A 20,191-nucleotide genomic window follows, 5' to 3' on the forward strand; every position below is an offset into this window, starting at 1 on the left:
AGCAATCATCCTATCTTGCTGAGGAGGACATTGCAAAACCTCCCTGTCTGGCAGCTTGGTTAGTCCTTGGTTATATCACTTGGAAACTGCTGATTCTGCTCTCTGAGGAATTTTCTCTCTATTGCACCCTGTGGTCCCTGGCTTTGCCCTCTGGGACATTCTTCCTTGTCCATTACCCCCCATGGTAACTTTAAGTAAATGTTGGAGAGTATGTTGATCTTGGGAGATATACAGCTTTGGGGGACCAGGGGTTGCTTTATAGGTCAAATTGACACTGGCTTTTCATGCTAGATGTGTGCTTTCTTTGGCAATACATTTTCCTCACAATCTCAGTAGGCTTATAATCTACTGGCTTCCAGCTGGTTTCATAAGTAAGTTGCCAAAAATATTCTCTAGTTAGACTTCTGACATCTGAAAACCTTTTCTTTTTTAACCAGCCTTATGCCCCTGCCCATTTCCATTTCCTGGGTGGCTTACCTGAGGCCATCCAAAACAATAGTGTTGGCTGGGGAGAAGGCGACATTAATCTGGTCGTTTCTTCCAGACTAGATTCACTAACTAGCAAAGAGCACTTCTGGAAAGATGCATTAGAGAAGCCTGGAGACAGTTTTAGGTCCCATTAAGGCTTCATTTTTAGAGCTATTTCTTAGCCCTGCTTTAGTTTTATAAGAAGTAATTACTTTTTCTCTACTGTACATTTCTAAATTATTAGACCCTTTGTCCATTAGTTTGCAGGCAACATGCAGGGAAAAACTCCCTCAAATGCTGTATTCCCTTCAATCTATGTTCACAAATATTTTAGTTCTAGCTTGAACTCTTCTTTCTCGGATTTTTCCAAAAGCCTTAAAAAGACAGCCAATACATACCAGCATTCTGGTGTTTTCTTTTTTCAGTAAGTTCCCAGAGTCACAGGCCATGTTCATATGTGTTCTGCCTTCCAAGGCATTAGAGGTAACAATCTTCATAAACACATTTCCAAAAAAAAAAAAAAAATCACAGAGCCACCAAATTTTCCCACTTCTAATATCTGTGTCCCTTCCACTAACTGTCCAAACTTTAAGCCAATGCCACATATGTTAGATTCTGTTGTGGCAACCCCAATTCTAGTATCAAATTCAAAATTAATTAAGCTATAGATCCAGTTGTTGTTTTAGAGTTCCAAAATATCAGTAGCTTATATTAATACAAGATGGTTTATTTCTGTCTCACGTAGCAGCCCAGCTGAAAGCAGTCCAGAGTAGGAAGGGCAGCTCTGTGGACAATTTATACTTTGTGGTTCAAGATGCTTTCTTCACCTCTAGTCATCATACCCACATTATAGCCACTCTGGTGAGAGGGAAGTATGAGGGGGAAGGCACATTCCTTCCTCTTAAAAGCAAGACTTACTTTCATAAATAAACAGTCACTGGTTTTTAGCAACCATCATGTCACTTATGCTCATGTTGCACTAGCCAGAACTTAATCACATGACCACACCTCACTGCAAGGAAGGCTGCAAAATGAAGGCTTTAGACAGGCAGCCATGATCCCATTGTAGGTATGGATGGGGAGCAGTGAGAAGGACAGCATTGCCATTCATCTTCTTTACAAACATTGGATGACTTTCATACTCCCTTCAGAACCATTCCCTCCTTTTCCTCCTTGGGAACTGAATAGCCAAACCTGCACTTAAATGGTACTCATGGATTCCAACATGGCAGAGCATTTTTGAAGAACTTCTGTTTAGTTTGGCAAAGATAATTGGCCTACTGGAAAGAACAGCATGCATTTCTTGGTCTTGAGGATTTTATAACATTTCCTTAGACCACAAAAGCTAATATGACAACTACAAACAGAATATTGGAAATGACAGAAGCCAAAAGGGTATCTCCCAAATTAGCATGTATTTTTCAATCTTCCTTTCTAGATTTACTTTCTAGAAACATCCGTCTTCTCTTTTGTGCTTTCTGTGATGGTCTTTCACAGATAGAAAGAACAGAGCATCTAAATTCGGATTCAAATCTCCTTGACTGCAGTCAAAGTGACAGTGGTAATTTTCACCTAAGCATGTACTGCTAGGCCTGACAAGAGCATGCTTTAGGAATCCCAGCCATTCAGCAGACATTATCAGTTTCCTTACTTTTTCAATTAAATAGTAGTGTTCAAACACTGGAGCTTATTAATTTCACTGTGAATAAAACTAGGCCTGACTGCCAACTCGATTTTAAATACAAAGTAGTGGTAAGTACACAGTATTTGGTCAGACAGACTATGGTTCAAACTGGGCTCTGACATGTATGTCTTAGCCATTCAATTATACATAGGGAAGGAAGTGTTCTTTTTCTTCTGTCTTGGAATTTCATATTCATGATCTTATCTTCAAGTTTTTAGTATATATCTCTAACTCTGATCTTTCTCCTAAGACTTTTCCTGTTATATTTCTAATCACTTGGAGAGTTAGGGATAATAATTGAACTTACCAGGGTTGCTGGGTATTTAAATGAGATGACACGTAAAATTGAATAACAATCAAAACGTAACTATTTTTATTGTGCTCATGTGTGATGAACAAATCAATAAATCTCTCACCTGTAATATACCTCATGAGATATGGTCCAAGGTTTTATGAATGTGTGTATGTATAATGTTATAATAAAAATTGTTCACATTAACACAGAGGTACACCAGAATATTTTTCTTTATAAAGGGCCTATGATTGAGAAATACTGCTCTGTCTAACCTAGAGTTTTGCCCATCTCTTGTATAATACTTTGCATATAGATAGGTAGGTAGTTAATAAATGTCTGGTATTTGTTTAAATGAATTTATTAATGTGCAGATTTTTAAATAAGTCCACCTTAAGACTTGCTACTATTAATAAGTTAACATCTTCATACATTAATATTAATAACATTAATAGCCAAGTGTCAATCACCATTAAATACATGACATACATTATCTCATTTAACTTTCACAGTTATACTCAATGGTAGCTCCTATCTCCATTTTACAGATAAATACACTGATGCTCAGGAAGGTTAGTTGACTTACACAGAAGCACATGGCAAATAACTGAGAGAGGCAGTAAAGCTCAGGTAGTTGATTCTAAAGTTAATTATTTTAACCAAAATATTGCACAAAAAAATTTAAAATGTATGTGTGACAATAGCAAAATGGCTGTGTAATAACAGTACCTATATCAATAGCATGATGTTAGAACATTAGGAACATTATCCTCCAAGCTAGCCTGAGAACCAGTATCTATGGTCTTGCTCTCTTAGACAAAGCACGCATGTAGAAATACAGAATCCACCTGCAGTGGGAAATGTCAATCAAAACTGTCTAGTGTATCTTACTGATGTTTTTTGGCTTCTCCTTGTATGTTCAATTTCATTTGGTTCTAAGAGTGAGAGAACAAAAGAAGAAAAGGAGATTCAAATAAAGAGAGTTCTAATACCCTTCATTCCTTTATTCCTAGTGCCAAGCTTCAAAAGAAAATGCTCTTCAGTTCGTCTTTCCTTTGCTAACTTATGCAGAGAAGTTATACACCATTAGAATGATCAAATGCACTGGAGCGATCCTGTGAACAGTGAAAAGGCAGCTACAGCGTCTCAGCAGAGAATGCAAGAGAACATTTTCAGGATAATAGATTTGTTAATTACTTTGTGGTGAGAGTTTCACAGGTGTATGTATATGTTAAAATTCAACAAATTGAGTAGTTTAAATATGTGTAGTTTATTGTACATCAATTATACCACAATTGCTTTTAAAAAATAAATAGAATGGAAGGGTGACCAATGTGCAGCATAGATTCAAGTCTTCCTGGGATAAAGAACTGAGACTTCAGCTTGTCACAGTGGAAACAGACTTATCATGAGGCAGGCCAGGTTGGCCATGACTTAATTATTTAGCATCTATTTTTTGAGCACCTGTTACATGCCTTGTACTGCATTAGCCACCTTGGTATATATCATCTTATAACAATGTCGGGATAACTCTGTCATGCAGTAATTTGGGGTGGCTTAGATAAAACAAGTGTTTCGAGACACTACACACAAAAACATTATTGACCTTTTGCCTCAAATAGAAATCAACAGTGTTCTGAGAGACTCCACACACAGTGGGGACTTCTGATTTACAGAGTACTGCCAAATATAACTAGCTGGCTCTGCGATTCAAATCTTCCTTCATAGGATATATATAGGAGTCTCCCTGGTTCTAAAAGTACAAAAATTAGGAAGAGAAAGGAAGAAATTTTTCTTTCCCCTGATATTTAAGTCCATGAACAACAAAATCTCTCTAGCCAGTGGAAGGTATTTTATGAAATATATAAGTTAGCCTAATACTGCGCTACCCCATTGAGCCCAATGGCTGGAAAGGTCAGCACACTCAACTGGAAAGGAAAATCGTCTTGAGATTGTGGTGTGGAAAGATGTCAAGATATGAGATAACGTTGACCCTGGAGCAGTGAATTCCCAAATGAGTAAATAAATATTTGAATGGGGAGCAACATCAAAGTCAGAGCAGCACTTTCAAAGTACTGCTGTAGTGCTGGAATGGAATGGTTGGAAGGACAAGGTAGTGTCATAATTATGTCTTATTCAGGCCTGGAAACTTAGACTAAAATCAGACCAGTGAGATGAACCAAGACTCTGAAAATCATAGTTACATGACTGTTGGGCATCTTTGAATCTTATGCCAGGATTGCCAATTTCAGACCTATATGCAACTATATATAAAGTAGTGTGGTTTATGGAACTTCTCTGATAGATTATGCAGATGAGCAGCAGACACACAATGGGAAGATTCAGGAAACTGGCTATTGATCATGCATATCAGTCTAATCCCACCATGGAATAGGGCACAGTATAAATGAAGACATGTCAGGGGCTTTAGGAAGTCTGCTTCTTTATACATTGCTTCCTGCTTCAAATTTAATATTTATTAACTTCATTTTGTAGCTCTGATCACTATTTAAAAAGTTTCTGAAAAGGTTAATATGTATAGATTCATAACATTTTTAGAGTTGAGGAAAAGTTAGTAATTAAAAGAAAAATTATTTAGTTTTCCAAATTTATGAAGATGAAATTTTGCAGTAATTTTTAGAAATGATAATTATAATTTGTTATTATAGTAATTTAATTGTTATTTACTTATAAATTATTGATTATAATTATTATATTTATAGTTTTATAATTTTATAATTGCATAATTATAATATTTTAGAAATGAAAATAAAATACTTCAGATAGGGTACTCACATTACTTTTTGGTCTTTGCTGCCAATGGAATTCAACATTTTTATGCAATAGGAAAATTATTAATATAGAAATACATGCAATTTTAGATTATTTCACTGGATACTTAGGAATGTATTCACTATAAGTAAAGGAGAAGGGGACTTAGAAAAAAAGCAGAGGACTTCCAAACATTTTAATTGTTGTATCATTACACAAAATTATGCTATTGCAAATTACTTGAATCCAGAAAGTAGTAATTGAAATCTAATGCAAAACTATCATTGATGATAGCATTACTATAGAATAAATATTATAAAACTAGCAGTTCTTCATGAAGTCCCAGGTTCAAGCTCCAGCATTGCTAAATAAATAAATAAATAAATAAAAGCAGCTTTTTGGAGTCAATGATGGACATTCACCTTCAAATACTGTAGAACACCTTTTGTCTTTAGAGACTTGGTCTAGCAATGCAGTCTGGGATTCTCAAAGCATGTTACAAAACACCGGTTATACATTTGGACAGATCTAAATCTCTCTTGAGATCAGATTCCTCTTGTTTCAGATTCTTTCATTTTCTGTAGTATAAATTTATATCAAATCAACAAATATAATAAGTGAATATATAAAAAAGAAATAAGTATTGTTCAAATTGGGCCAACGTGTCAAAATTTAATGAAATTAATAAAAAGTGGCAAATCAAAAGAAGCAGATAGTGGTTAGAGCTTGGTTCTATGTCACAAAGTCTGCAAAACTATAGGGGAGCTGCTTTTTTCTTTTCTTCTTACTGTTTTGGAAGCAAGTGGTCTTTTTACTTGTGTGATGTTGTTCATCCTAAATTTAGAAAATCTTGCTTCTTTTACTTGGCTCCCATATCAAAGTTTTTATTATTTTCACATATTTACGATCTCAAAAACAGTAACAGTAAAGAGATGTCAGAATCCCCTACACATACCCTATAAGGCTGTGGCCTCCAACTCCAGGGCAATGGCCTGGTACCAGTCCAGGGCCTGTTAGGAAACAGACCTCACTCGCATTACCGCCTGAGTTCTGCACCACAGCCCCACCACCCATGACACCCCACCCCCTAATCCCCCCGCCCCCCGCCCCGTCCATGGAAAAATTGTCTTCCATGAAACCAGTCCCTGATACCAAAAAGGTTGGGGACCACTGCTATAAGACAACCACATCAATGTAGTTACTAGATTAGGCAATATATTGTGTCATCTCTTTTCCTCAGTATATCTTACTTCCTCCACTGAGAACACCCTTTCTTCCCTTGTTAACCTGGACATGAACTCATTAGAAAATATGACAAAGTTATGGACCCTTTTCTCATAAACAAAAATACACACACAGAGTTTTGCATATAGTGCCCTACCTTAGACACAGCCCTCTACAAAGTAGTCCTGACATGGCCAGACATTGATAGTGTGCCCATGTTTGTCATTGTATTTCAAATATTTGTTTATATATTTGGCCATCTCCAATATGCTGAGAAGACAAGGGCTATCCCTTCTTCAGGTTTCATTTCCAAGACACTCAATAAATATTTGTTAAAAGAATTGATTCCTTGAGGTTCAGCAACTTGAAGCCAAATTTGTCTTCAATTATAAATATTTAAGAGCAAATTCAAAGACTTGACACACAGATTCATCACAACAAATGTTGAATGAATGCTATAAAATTTTAATTTCATGCATGTATGGTACTTCGTAATGTAAAATATGTTTTTCATGTGTTAATTTTATAAATAAGACAAGTTTTACACACACACACACACACACACACACACACACACATTCTCTCTCTAACTATAGCTGGATGATATAAGAAAGCCACTAAAACATCCAGTAGTACATATATAAGAAGACATTAGTGTATATTTAATATGTTGGTCCTCTGGAATTGTCATCAAGGCCCCTCCCTAAGGACAAAGATCTATTAACACTGCTCCCCCCAATCTATGCCATTCTGAAGAGTGTTGCCAAGAAATTAAGCCAGATATTTCTAAGCTTGCTATAAGATTGTTGAATTGGCCCTGCTACCTCCTACATATCATGCCAACACCAATCCTCACCTCAAGATGATAAGGGAAGAACAGAAGTGGAAGAGAGAGCATTTCTAGTTTTCTCTTTCTGCATAACAAATGGCTTAATGGCAAAATTTAATGGCTTAAAACAACACAAACTTATTATCTCAGTTTCCCTGAGCTCAGTTCAGCTGCATCCTCTGCTTAGTGTCTTACAATGCTGAAATCAGGGTGTCGGTGACACTGTGTTCTCATCTGGAGGCTCAGCTAGGAAAAGATACACTTCTAAACTTTGTCAGGAAGTTTACAAAATTCAGTTCCTTGGTACTAGTAGCCTTGAGATCCCTTTGGTCCTGCTAGATGTCGGCATGAAATTGATTTCGGCTTCTAAAAGTTCTCAGGTCCTTGCTATGTGGTCTCTGCCACGGGCCCTCTCACACTTCTAATCTCTCTGCCTTCAGGAAGGGAGTGCCAGTTCCTTTTAGTTGCTAATCTGATTAGATCAGGGTCATTGGCTATCTCCCTTTTGACTCAAAGTCCAATAACTAATAACCTATTCAAGGAGTAATCTACCATCAGATTCACAGATTCGGCCCACTCAAAGAGGCAGGAATCTTGGGGGCCATCTGAGAATTCTGCCTACCACAAAGAGATATGATGGGAGATGTCTGGGAAGCTCTGTGAGTACAGCAATAGGCTGCCTGAGATGGGAAGACAAGAATTTCATTCTTTATTGCAGTCCTATCCTGGTGGCCCCGTTAGACAAGAGCACAGCATGGTAGGGGAGTTCCGGGGAAGGTTTCATGCCTATTCCCTGAAGTTTCTTGCCATATGTAAAACTTGCTATTGGTGCCACGGCATTTTCTGCAAAGGCAGAAGACTTGAGGGAATATCTGGCAACAGAGAGGTAATAACAGACGCTGGTTTGGTGTGCATTGGGAAAGAACTCCATCCCAGTTCTCCAAGACTCTCATGGAGGGCGGGGAGATGCCCCACTCTGAGGGAGGTTGGGACAGGGCCTACTTGAGAGGGACTAAAGGGAGACATGGCTGCCCCTCTTTGAGGGCGCCCAGTGGCTGAGGAGGCTGACAAAAAGCTAAAACTTCCTAAGAAAGCCATGCACAGCATCAGTGTGGAGACCATTATATCATAAGAGCAGACAGAATCAACTTGAGGTTGATTGGAACCTTGGTTGCCTCCCCACCACCAGCAGGTGACTGATTACCCTCGAAAGATCTCTGCCTCCCCTATGTCTTCTCCCACTCTCCCAAACCAGGAGGAAGCAAGCTCTGAAACACGGACGAGAAAGAAGTAAGCAGGATCAGATCATTTCTTCTCCCCTCTCCAAATGTTTCGAGCCACAGTCCTGGACGACTTAGAGAGGGAAGAGGTGCAGGTAAGGAGAATAAGTGAGATTTAAGCCAATATGTCGTGAGAGTCTTAAACAGGCCTGAGCTTTTAGTGAAAGGTATGGCACATGTCCAAGATGTCCTTAAGGAATAGGGAAGTGACAGTTGATAGAGCATGGTTGAAAACAGTGACTGGATAAAAATAAAAATATCTCATGTTTATAACCTATATTGAGCTACTCAGTAAGCCAAATATATATAGATTTAAATTTTCCCTGGCTTCCATTTTTTTTAATGTTAAAAACAAAACTCTTTTCCCCCATGACATCCAAATTTCCAGAAAACAAATGATATCACTAAGTCACATATTTGAGTGAATTAGATCCGGATACATTTCCTGAGAGCGAGTTTGATAAGGAAGGCTAGGATGTAATTAGTGCACAGGATATGTTAGTGGCAGGTACAGTGAACACTATCGGGTGATGGGCACACTTATAGCCCTGACTCAAGCATTACAAAAGCGATCCACGTAACAAAAACATTCGTACTCCTGTAATATTTTGAAATAAAAATTTAAAAATAATATATTAGTGGGATGGTGAAGAAGAAATGCCACTAAAATTGCTAACTAGGGAAACAAGCTGAAAAGCATTTCTGGTTGAAAATAATACGTAGTTTGAAATGTTTGCCTGCTGTAAGCAAGACATTAAAACAAGGTTCTGATATTTGTTTCTGGTTGCAGCTATGTCACATTCTACTTGGCATTTTAAAATAACGTGAAGATACATCATGAGAAAACACAAAGGCATTTCACAAGAACTCAAAGAAGCCAAGAAACAATGACAACATAACTGATTTTGTACATTCCCTCTAAAATAAGTGGACTCATTATGAGGTGAAAAAAGTAGTTCCTATGATAATCAACTGAATATAACTGCATTGAATGTAAAGAATCTATAAACTTAATGATAAACAATAAAGCCACTAGTTGTTATTCTTGGATTACTGGTTCAAATGAGATCGATTCCATTTTGAATTCCCATGGTATATATAAAACAGGATACATGTATGTGTATATGTACATGTATGTGTGTGTGCATACTTGTAAATCATCATAGCATATTAATCATAGTATAAAACTCTAAAAGGATTATGTTTGACTCTAGGCAAACAATAATAAAACCAAATTAGCATCACAAGAAACCAATCTCTTAAAATTTAACAAGAAATATGAAGTTTAATAGTAATTATCACATCCATATGTTAGAGAAAACCACATGTCCCAGAGAAGGAATAGTAGGTTACAAAGAATGAACTTAATTTGGCTGGTTTGGCACATGGATAGTCAGCACAACAAACAGAACATTTGAATACTAAAATGACTTTTAATTCATAGCACAATTAAAATCAAATTTTTTTAAAGTTCTTAGTTTTAAGACAATTTTATGTAGAGTTTCAGTCTTTTACAACAAATAATTTAAATATTTGAAATTATTACTTTAGATATAATAGCCACTTTGCCAAGAAGCCCAGTGTGCTATATATTTCATGTATGTGTGTAACACAGTTATGAGGGCACTGATATAAGAGCAGTGGACGGCAAGCTACTAATGAATGGTGAGCCCTTGAGTACTCCCTATCAACACGGTTGAGTCTAAATGGCATGCATTATGCATAATTTCTAAATGTGATTAGTGGTATCAGATTTATTCTCTTTTAAGTGCAATGTATTTTTTTTAGAAAAGAGAGCTATCTTAGACTGTTGTCTAGGATATGGATTTTTTCCCTCTATTTTGGATGGTTGAGAAATTGTTAAAAGTTTATGTTAGATATATATAAACATATCTATATATACATACACACATATGTACATACATACATACATATGTAAATGCTTGCCTATGCAAAGACTATTTCTGGAAGGCAAGCAAATGGTAGAAGTGGGATTAGAATAGTGTGAGTAGGGACAGGGGTGGTAGGGTATCTTAGTTTGGTTTTCTCCAAAATCAGACCCTGAGTTAACAGCATGGGTACAGGTATATCATGAGAGGTGCGGACAAGAAGCACAAGTATAAGAGTGAGACAGAAAGGGAAAAAAGCCAAAGAGTGTGTTAATGAGCATGTCACCACTGTGGGCAAAAAGGCCTCAGTCCATACCCCTAGGGACCCTTTCAGAAACTTTGTGAAACACCCTTCAAGATTTTCTCGCCAGAGAAGAGCAAAGGAAGGTTGGGGCATTTATCCACCCACGTCCACCCTGTCCCCACCCCTGCACTGGTTGAGAGTCGCTCCAGGACCTTAACTCCTCCACACCTGGAGGAAAGGGACTGGGACGCTGGAGGAGGCAAGCTGTCATCATAGCCCCAGAGTTTCTCTGGTGTAGGGCAAGGATGGGAGAACGATTCACATTTCTTTCAGTCACCCTGGCTCTGAATTTTTCTTCCACTGTCCTGCACTCCTTCACTCCACGTTGGGTCTCGCTTCCCATCCCGGGTCATTTATTCCCCAGGCACCTTCCTGTACAAGGAAATGTATTTAGCAGACTGTATGACAGGTTCAGGATAACAGAGCTGGGAGAACCTTAAACAACTTAAAATTGATTATTAGCATCTCTGTTCTTAAAAGGCAGTTGGCGATTTCCCTCTCCCTGGCAGGGATTCTCACTGCACTTTCTTGACCATGCTTTCCTACCACGCAGTTTAGCCTTCTCGGTCTTTTCTCTAAAATTCTTTTCTTTACCAATTCACTCACCGTTCCTGGGATCAGAACTTCCTTAGATTTCTTGTGCAGAGTAGTCTGACTCCACGGTTTGCTGCCTCCTTCCAGCTGTTAGCATGTCTTCACTTCCACACCCTAAGAGAGTTACTGTGTTATTTTCTTAACAAAAGCAGTTCTCATCCTGAGTAACATTAGTTCTTACTGCTAAGATAAAAAAATTTTTAAATTATTTTTACCCTGCTATATACGTAAGGTTGTACACAATAAATTATCTTAACAATACAGTGGGTTTTGATAGCATTATTTATTATTTGTATTAATTCAGTCTGGGTTCCCTTGTGTCCCCGTTTTGTTCTTGTCTCCCTACATAGCCTGTGTTGGAATGTCTACCTCTTGCTTCAAAGCCCTGATCACTGATGTTTCTTAGACCTCCTTTGTTTACCTAAGGAATCACTATGTAACGCTCTGTGCGATATATTCACTGGCAACATCATAGAAGGTTAGTTTTACTTCCCCCTCCCATGCTTTTGTAAAGGATTGAAGTTCTTATAGCAGAAAGAGATTTTTCTGGCTTGTAGTTCAAACTGAAAACAGCTCTCCCTCTCCTCCCCAGAAATTTAATCTGCCTTCCCCCTTTTGGGTAACACTATGGCACTTGCTGTATAATGCCATTAAAAACTCTCCAGGCCACAGAAGCTCTGAACATTACCGTTTAATCATTTCACAACTGACGTCATTTGCATTCCAGTGACACCAGTTGACTTTCTTTCATAATTATCAGGGGACACATGAGACAGAAATGCTCAAGTTGAGTTTGAGAAAGACTTGTATTTCAAGCTGCAAATCCTCTACCCCAAGCTGAGATGAGCAGTTAATTTAGGAAGCCTTTAGGGAAATCAATATGTTATTTATTTGCTCTGGAGGCTTTAATATTGACATTATCCTTCCTTTACCATGAGAGAGTTTGAATAATAGTTTAGCCAAGTCTAGAAATTAGAGGAAAAAAAAGTAAAGGCAAGAGTCTCTCCAATCCCCACCCCCATCCCCAATTCCCAGGCCAAGACACACTGTTTACCCAATTATCCTCTTATAAGGAAGATGAAATCTGATGAAAATACAGCTTTAAGCAAGTACTAGGCCCAGCTTTTCTTCTTCATAATCTAGTTCATAATTGATCATAATGATTTCCCCAAAGATTCTTGCAACTTAACATTCAATTTAAACAAGCAACTTCTAATAAGCCATTAAGCCAAGTCATGTGATTTTCAGACAGCACAGATTCATCTGCTGAGGATTTTTAGGTTCCTATGCAGAGAAGTTTGTCCATTCTCAGGCATCTTCCAAATTATAATTCTGCAGTCACTGTTTTCCAGAGATTTGGCATTCTGCAGACGGCCTGGGAGGTCTACTTCCTTGCTCTACCTTTGTTTCAATCCCTCAGTTTCTCTCACCATTACATGCACATAATACTCCCATGCGGTCTAACATCATTGCAGTGACTCATAACTAGCCATTCTTATTTTAAAGCACTTACCAATTAGAAGGACTTTATCCAAATTACAGCTTACTTTAGAAAAGAAAAGAAATAAGCTAGCATATGGAAAATATTGGACACAATGGTAAAATACGTACCATACCACCTGCTTTGTCTAAAAATGTCTCAAATGAAGAAATGAGAATTTAAAGTGACTTTTTCCCTAAATCTAAACATACAAAAAGACTTGACTATCTGCTTGTCTGTCTGTCTGTCTATTGGGGAGTAACCACCTCTTAATGCTTGAAAAACCAAACAAGAAAAACCTGCTCAGAGTAGGTCACAGACATACTGGCTCGGGGAACAAGGGAAAACTAGAAAACAGGAGAAGCAAATCCACTTCCCCTGTCCTCTTCTTCCCTCCCCACCATGCCCACCCAGGGTGATTGGTCACAGCTGAAATATATAGGCCACTTACGCCAAGTCTGTGGGCTCAAATAACAAGATGATGTTAATAATACTTCACATTTGTATAGCATCCTATAGTTTCCAAAATGCTTTCCCGTAGATTGTTTCATTTAGGGAGAAGTATTGCACAGATGTTTTGCGTATTTGCAACCATGAAAATTGCTAATTCTGATTAAATTGGTCTAATATTTCAGGTTCTGTTTGACTCACTTATTTTATCTTTACCTCTGGTTCACAAAGAGATTTCATTACACTGATGTAAAGTGTGCATTATTTTCCCATTATTGAAACTCTTCCTCAAATGCGGTCATTGAAAGTTTGTGTTGAAAAGAACTTTGGAGAAATTGTATTCTAATCCCTTTTTTTGGTAGATGAACCACTAAAGTTTAGAGAGACTTTGTGTATTGCACAGTGCCAGGCGTGGGTTTTTGCTCTGCAATCTGGAAGGTTTGCTATTATCCCCTAAAGGGTGCCCTCCTGGCTCCCTTTGTGGATGTGGGAGGGAATCAAAATCTCGGGATAACATTGTCACTACAAATGAAACACTAACCAGCATGGTCCTTTTTGAAACATTTATTTTTTTCTTCTACCTATGTTTTACAAAAGATTTTTTCTGAAGAAGTTTCGTTCATTATTTAAAGTGGACATACCTTCTTTTCCCTCTTGTACGATATTACCAAATATCTTTTTCATTTTTTTTTTGTTAAATTAAAGATCTTTAGATTCCTAATCAAATGCTGTATTCACTCTTTTCTCATTAGATTCTTATAAGAATCTTGTTAAAAATAAAAAATCAAGGCAGGTATTTTTAGCCTGATTTTAGAGTTAAGAAATCTTAGAGAAGATGCATGAACTGCACAAGGTCACAAAGCTGGAATTCATAAGATTGGAAGCCACTTTGTCTGATTTTTAGTACAGTTTTTGTGTTTTCTTTTTCTTTTTTCCCAACATATTACTGCTGGTCCTAGAATAGAGTTGAGGATCATCAAATTTTACCCAAGGCATATTTTTGCCTTTTTCTGAAACAGCTTGAGAAAGTACGAGGTAATCAACATATGCAGTTAAATTGGATTCAAATCGAAGTTTGTCATATGCACATTTGTTTGCAAAAATGCCTGACTGCAACATGAGTTTCTTTTTAACATATTATTCCCTATTCCTAACATTTCCAAAATGAGGTTGGGTGCAAGATTTTTATGTAATATGAATGTATTAAATTATAAATAGAAGATTTTACATTTAAATTAGATATGGTATCATAGGGTTAGAAAAGACCCTAACTGTAAAGTGAGCAACTAGTATTTATTACGTGCCTACTATATGCTATATATTATTTTCTCAGTATAAATAAGCACAGCGAGCCCAAGAATTCCCTAATATTTCTTCCTTTTTATAGGTAAGGATAATGAGGCTCAGAAAAATAAAGTAATATGCACAAAGTCACAGCTAGACATTATTCCAAAGTTCATGATCTCTGCAATATTTTTCGTCTTTCTCAGAAAGCACAACTGAACTACAAAGAAACACATCTTAGTACATAGAGATAGCTAATTATTTCAATCATTTCTGAGAAAAAAAAATACTTGCTTTTGACCAGATAGGCTGATAAAAGATGTCTCGTTATTTACATTCTTACTCATTTTATGTCAACAAAACACGAAGTATTCTAGAATACATGGCTAATATTACATAGTGGCCTCTCTCAGAATAATAGGATTAATCTGTCTCATTTTGTTTACTGAGTTATAAAAAACGTCCTTTCCCTAATGGTTAATTTGTCCTTATTCATTTATAGTTATAAAATAGTAATTGATGAATATTTCTATTATAATAATCAATTGTAATAGAAGGTTGACAAAAATATTACAAACTATTATTCATATATTTGAAGTTTCACCCAGTCTATGAGCCTTAACTTTTAAATGTGCAAGTCTTCTGAAGAAATCTATATTGCATTTTGCACTTAGTCTCTTGTCACTTAAATCATGACATAGAAATTCACTGTTCAAAAAAATCATTGAAAATTATTACAAATAGCTGAAGACCTAGATTCTGAAACACAATTATATTTATTATAAAATCTTAAGTTTAATAATTGTTATTGTCAGTATATGCTTTCATAAAGACATATATATGAATTATTTTCGTTTAAAAATGTTCCTAAACATTTTTAAACATGTATATAATATAGCATGTGTACAGAAAAATACATTTAAATGTACAGTATAATGGATAATTATGAAGTGAACATTTATATAATGATCAAATGAACTTGGAAATAAACACTGACAGCATTCCCGAAGCCTCACCCCTATGTGTCCATTGCCTATTCTTTTGAGAACTTCTTCTTCTTCATTTAATACTATATTGGTTAATTCCATTCCCATTATTGTGTATTGCTCTAGTTTGTTTATTTTTATTGCTTTATGATATTCATTTGTTTGAAATTTTACCACAAGATTATTTATCCATTCTACTGTTGGTGGATATTTGGGTTATTTTAAGTTTGTTGCTATTACAAGTCAATGATGATATAAATATTCTTGTACATTCTTCTGGCACTCATATAATCACATGTCTCTAGGGTTTTTAGCCAGGAGTAGAATTTCTGAGCTGTGGGATATGTGCATGCTTAAATTTAATAGATGACGTTGCCAGCTTTTTCAAAATAGTTGTACCAATTTATACACCCACCAACAGTGAATAAGAATTTCTGTTACTCCATATTTTTGGAAATACTTGGTATTTTCAGAGTGTTTAATTTTTTCCAATCTGGGGGATATGTGCAGTAGTTGGTATTTCATTTTAGCATCAACTTACCGGTTTCCAGAAAGTTGATAAGTTAGACATTTTGTGCGTTGGTTGATCAGTTGGATTTTCTACTTTACGTTCTGGTTGCCCAGGACTTTCCCTTCATTTTCCAATTTAATTTTATTTTTCTTATTTATTTGCAGAAATTCTCTATTCAGAACATAAATCCATTATCAGGTGTGTATGTTGAAAATGTTATTTCCCATTTTGTGGCCTTTTTCATTCTTGTTTTGATGTCTTTTGAAAAATATTAGTTCTTAATTTTAATGTGTCTGAACTCTTTTAACGAGACCAGCATAACCTAAATACCAAAACTTGACAAGAACATTACAAGAAACAAAATTATGAACAAATTTCTCTCAAGAACAGATGCAAAAAATCTAAACAAAATACTAGCAAATAAAATTATGTGATATATTTTTTTAAATCTATACATATGCATATTTGTGTGTGTGTTTACACATATATACATATATCAGGCTATTCTCCAGAGAAACAATGGTGGTTTCACATTTTTAAAATATCAATTAATGTTCACCACATTAACAGAGGAAAGGAGAAAAATCATATAATCATCTTGATGTAGAAAAACATAATTCAACACTCATTGAGGATAAAACTCTTAGCAAACACAAAATAGAAGGGAACTTTAATTTCATAATAGAAATCTACAAAGTAACATAACAAATGTCATAATTAGTAGTAAAGTATTGAACAATTTTCTCTTTAAATCAGAAATAAAATGCATGCCATGATTTCTAATTAACAATATAATGGAGGTCCTTGCCAATACAATAAAGACTATAAAAATAAGTAAAATATATAAGGAAAAGAAAGAAAGAAATACAATTGTTATTATTCATGAATAAAATGTTGGTATACAAATGAAATTTAAAAATATCTAAAGACAAACTATCAAAATCAATATATAAGTACAAGGTCAATATACAAAATCAATTATGTTTCCACATATCAGCAACAAACAAATGGAAAATAAAATTTAAAGAAATGAAATCATTGCAACAGTATTACAAAACAGCAAATATCAAGAAAAAAATCTAAATTGTCTGGACTCTAAAATGAAAACTATTGAGATAAACTAAAGAAGACTTAAGATGATGGATGGTGTGTAGTGGTATAAATAATGTCTCCCCAAAATTCATGTCCACCAGGAAGCCAAGAATGTGACCTTATTTAGAAATAGGATCTTTGAAGATGTACTTAGTTAAAGAATTCAATATGAAATCATTCTGGATTTAGGGTAGACCCTAAATCCAACGACTTGTGTCTTTGTAGGAGGAAGATTTGAACATTCAGCTGCCACAAGCCAAAGATTTCCAGGAACCACGAGAAACTAGCAGGAGCAAGGAAGGATGTCCCCTAGAGCCACTGGAGGGAGCATCGCCTTACTGACATCTTGATTTTGAACTTTTGGTTTCCAGAACTGTGAAAGGAAAATTTTCACCAAGTTTGTGGTAATTCATTATGACAGCCTTAGGAAACAAATACAAGTTGTATAACATATTCATAGATTGGAAGGTTTAAAACTGTCAGAATGACAATTCCTCCCAAACTGACCTATAGAGTCACCACAGTCTTCATCAAAATCTTTGCAAGTTGTAGTCATGGACAAGGGCAAGGTGGACAGACTGATTGAAAAATTTGTATCTAAAGGGCCAAGACTGGCGAACATAAACTTATAGAAGAATAAAAACAAGATCGGAGGACTTATTCTATCAGATGTCCAAACTGATTACAGAGCACTGTGACACTGTTACACAGATAGACAAAATAGACTAAATGGCATGAAATAGAGAGTCTAGAGTAGATCTACACATAGTCACCTGATGATGACAAAGGGGACACTGCAGTGCAAAGGGGAAAACAGTGGCCTTTTCACTGGGTTAATAGAATTTGCCTATGGGGATAAAAGCTTTCTTGATCTCTGTCTCACATCTATAACTGCAGGCTTTAACTGAGTTAATAAGGAAGGAAAAGTAATAAAATGTTTACAAATTGTACAGTAAAATATAAAACTTTTCCATATTATATAATTATCTATATTAAAAAATAAGGAATCTGTTAAAAAGCTAATAAAATTAATAAGGGAGTTCAGCAAGATCACAGGATACAAGTTCAATACATAAAAATCAATTGAGTTCTACAGACTACAAAATTGAATTTTTAAAAATAATATCACTTACAATAGCATAAAAGTAAAATAATTTGGAATAAATTTAACAAAGATGTGCAATACTTGTACACTGAAAACTATAAAATATTGCTGAGAGAAATTGAAGAACTAAATAAGTGGATAGGTACCATATTCATACACTAGAAGACTCGATATTGTTAGATGTCAATTCTCCCCTATATATTCAACACAATCTCATTGACAATGTCAGCAGACTTACTTGTCAAATTAAAAGATAATTCTAAAATGTATATGGGAATGCAAAGCATGTAAAATAATAAAAAAACATCCAAAAGACATAGTTGGAGAACTTCTGCCTGATATCAAGACTTACTCAAGTGTTATTGGAATAGCATAGTATGGGCTTTAAGTATAGGCATATAGATCCATGGAATAGAATAGAGAGGCCAGCAATAGACTCACAAATACATGATCAATTGATTTCCTACAAAGATGCCTGGATAATTCAATGTGGGCAATGATAGCTTTTTAAAAATGAATCTTCATTGGAATCTCAAAATAATTATGCTAAGTGAAAGGAACCAGACACATAAGACAACATGCTAATTGATTTGATTTATATAAAATTCTAGAGAAGAAGAAATTATAGTTATAAAAAGCAGGTTGCTAGGATCTGGAAGTAGCTTTACAGCAAAGGCTAACAAGAAAATTGCGGGGGCAGCTAGAGAAATCTGTATCTTAATTGTGATAGTTATTAACTATGTCCGCTTGTCAAAACACATAGATTTGTATATTTAAAATTGATGAATTTCCATTTTACCTCAATAAAGCAGATTAAATATTTTTAATCTGCTTTATTGAGGTGAACCAGTGGTGGCTCACACCTGTAATCCTAGCACTCTGGGAGGACGAGGCGGGTGGATTGTTTGAGCTCAGGAGTTCAAAACCAGCCTGAGCAAGAGTGAGACCCCTTCTCTACTAAAAAAATAGAAAGAAATTAGCTGGACAACTAAAAATATATAGAAAAAAATTAGCTGGGCATGGTGGCGCATGCCTGTAGTCCCAGCTACTCGGGAGGCTGAGACAGAAGGATTGTTTGAGCCCAGGAGTTTGAGGTTGCTGTGAGCTGGGCTGACGCCACGGCACTCTAGCCCAGGCAATAGAGTGAGATCCTGTCTCAAAAAAAATAAATAAAAAATAAATTAAAAAAATATTTTTTTAAAAACTTGTGAAAACATGAGTTCCCTGTAAGGGAATGGAAAATGGCATATTTAAACTCCATATTCAGGCTACTTAGGTAGTCCCTGGTAAGACAGTATCAGAATTGACAAGTTTCTGGATCTCTAACTCTGTACTATTTTTACTCTATCACATTTATCTTACCTGTTTAAAATGACCTTAAAATTAATTTTGGTTATTTCAGACAAATAGTACACACATAAAACTAAATGGAGGAGAAGATAATTTGATGCATTTATTACTTCATTATAGATGGCCAAGATGAACAGTATGGTCGTTTTTAAATAGACCACATTCCATGCTACTGGTAACAGAGGTGAGGAAATCTTTAAATTTTATACTGTATTTGAATTCAGGGACAAAGAGAGGGGTGCTGGGAGCTGGTGCTGTTACTGGATCTGACAGTATGGAAGTGAGCCTCAGTCTATGTTGCACATCAGTACAAATCCCATGGAAAGATTTTTAATGAGTCAGCCCTTGTTGCAACACTGCAGTCTCTTTTTCTTTTTACTAGAGTTCATACTCATTGCCAGTGTTGCTATTTGCAGTATAAAAAACTCTAACACACCTAGCATTGCATAATTAGGATTTCAGAGTACCAGGAATTGTGTGTCTATAGTATGAGTAGATTATCACCAGGTAACACTTTTGCACATAAGATAGTACAAGATGTGCCATAAATTTCCAGCCAGTGTCATAAATTGAGACTCAAGTTTTCATAAATAAGTT

At 35.9% G+C, this 20,191-nt stretch overlaps 2 long non-coding RNA genes across 6 annotated transcripts in view; both read left to right on the plus strand.

Moving 5' to 3' along the window:
• The window catches only part of LOC123639517, a 55,120-nt gene extending 51,347 nt beyond the window's left edge, over positions 1-3,773 (plus strand). For both annotated transcript variants that reach the window (XR_006735747.1, XR_006735746.1), the window contains exon 5: positions 3,458-3,773. This is a non-coding gene — a long non-coding RNA (uncharacterized LOC123639517). The remainder of the gene's footprint in view (positions 1-3,457) is intronic.
• Positions 3,774-6,963: 3,190 nt separating this feature from the next.
• Positions 6,964-19,660, plus strand: LOC123639518. 4 transcript variants are annotated; one of them, XR_006735751.1, is made up of 5 exons: positions 6,964-8,644; positions 9,340-9,492; positions 16,212-16,245; positions 17,365-17,543; positions 19,647-19,660. It is a non-coding gene; the product is annotated as an uncharacterized LOC123639518 (long non-coding RNA). The 4 variants fall into 4 exon arrangements; XR_006735750.1 differs by lacking the exon at positions 19,647-19,660 and adding an exon at positions 11,687-11,814 and having other exon boundaries at positions 17,365-18,260; XR_006735749.1 differs by lacking the exon at positions 19,647-19,660 and having other exon boundaries at positions 17,365-18,259.
• Positions 19,661-20,191: the final 531 nt, after the last annotated feature.

This window comes from Lemur catta, chromosome 6, assembly GCF_020740605.2.
Source record: "Lemur catta isolate mLemCat1 chromosome 6, mLemCat1.pri, whole genome shotgun sequence".
NCBI classification, from domain to species: domain Eukaryota; kingdom Metazoa; phylum Chordata; class Mammalia; order Primates; family Lemuridae; genus Lemur; species Lemur catta.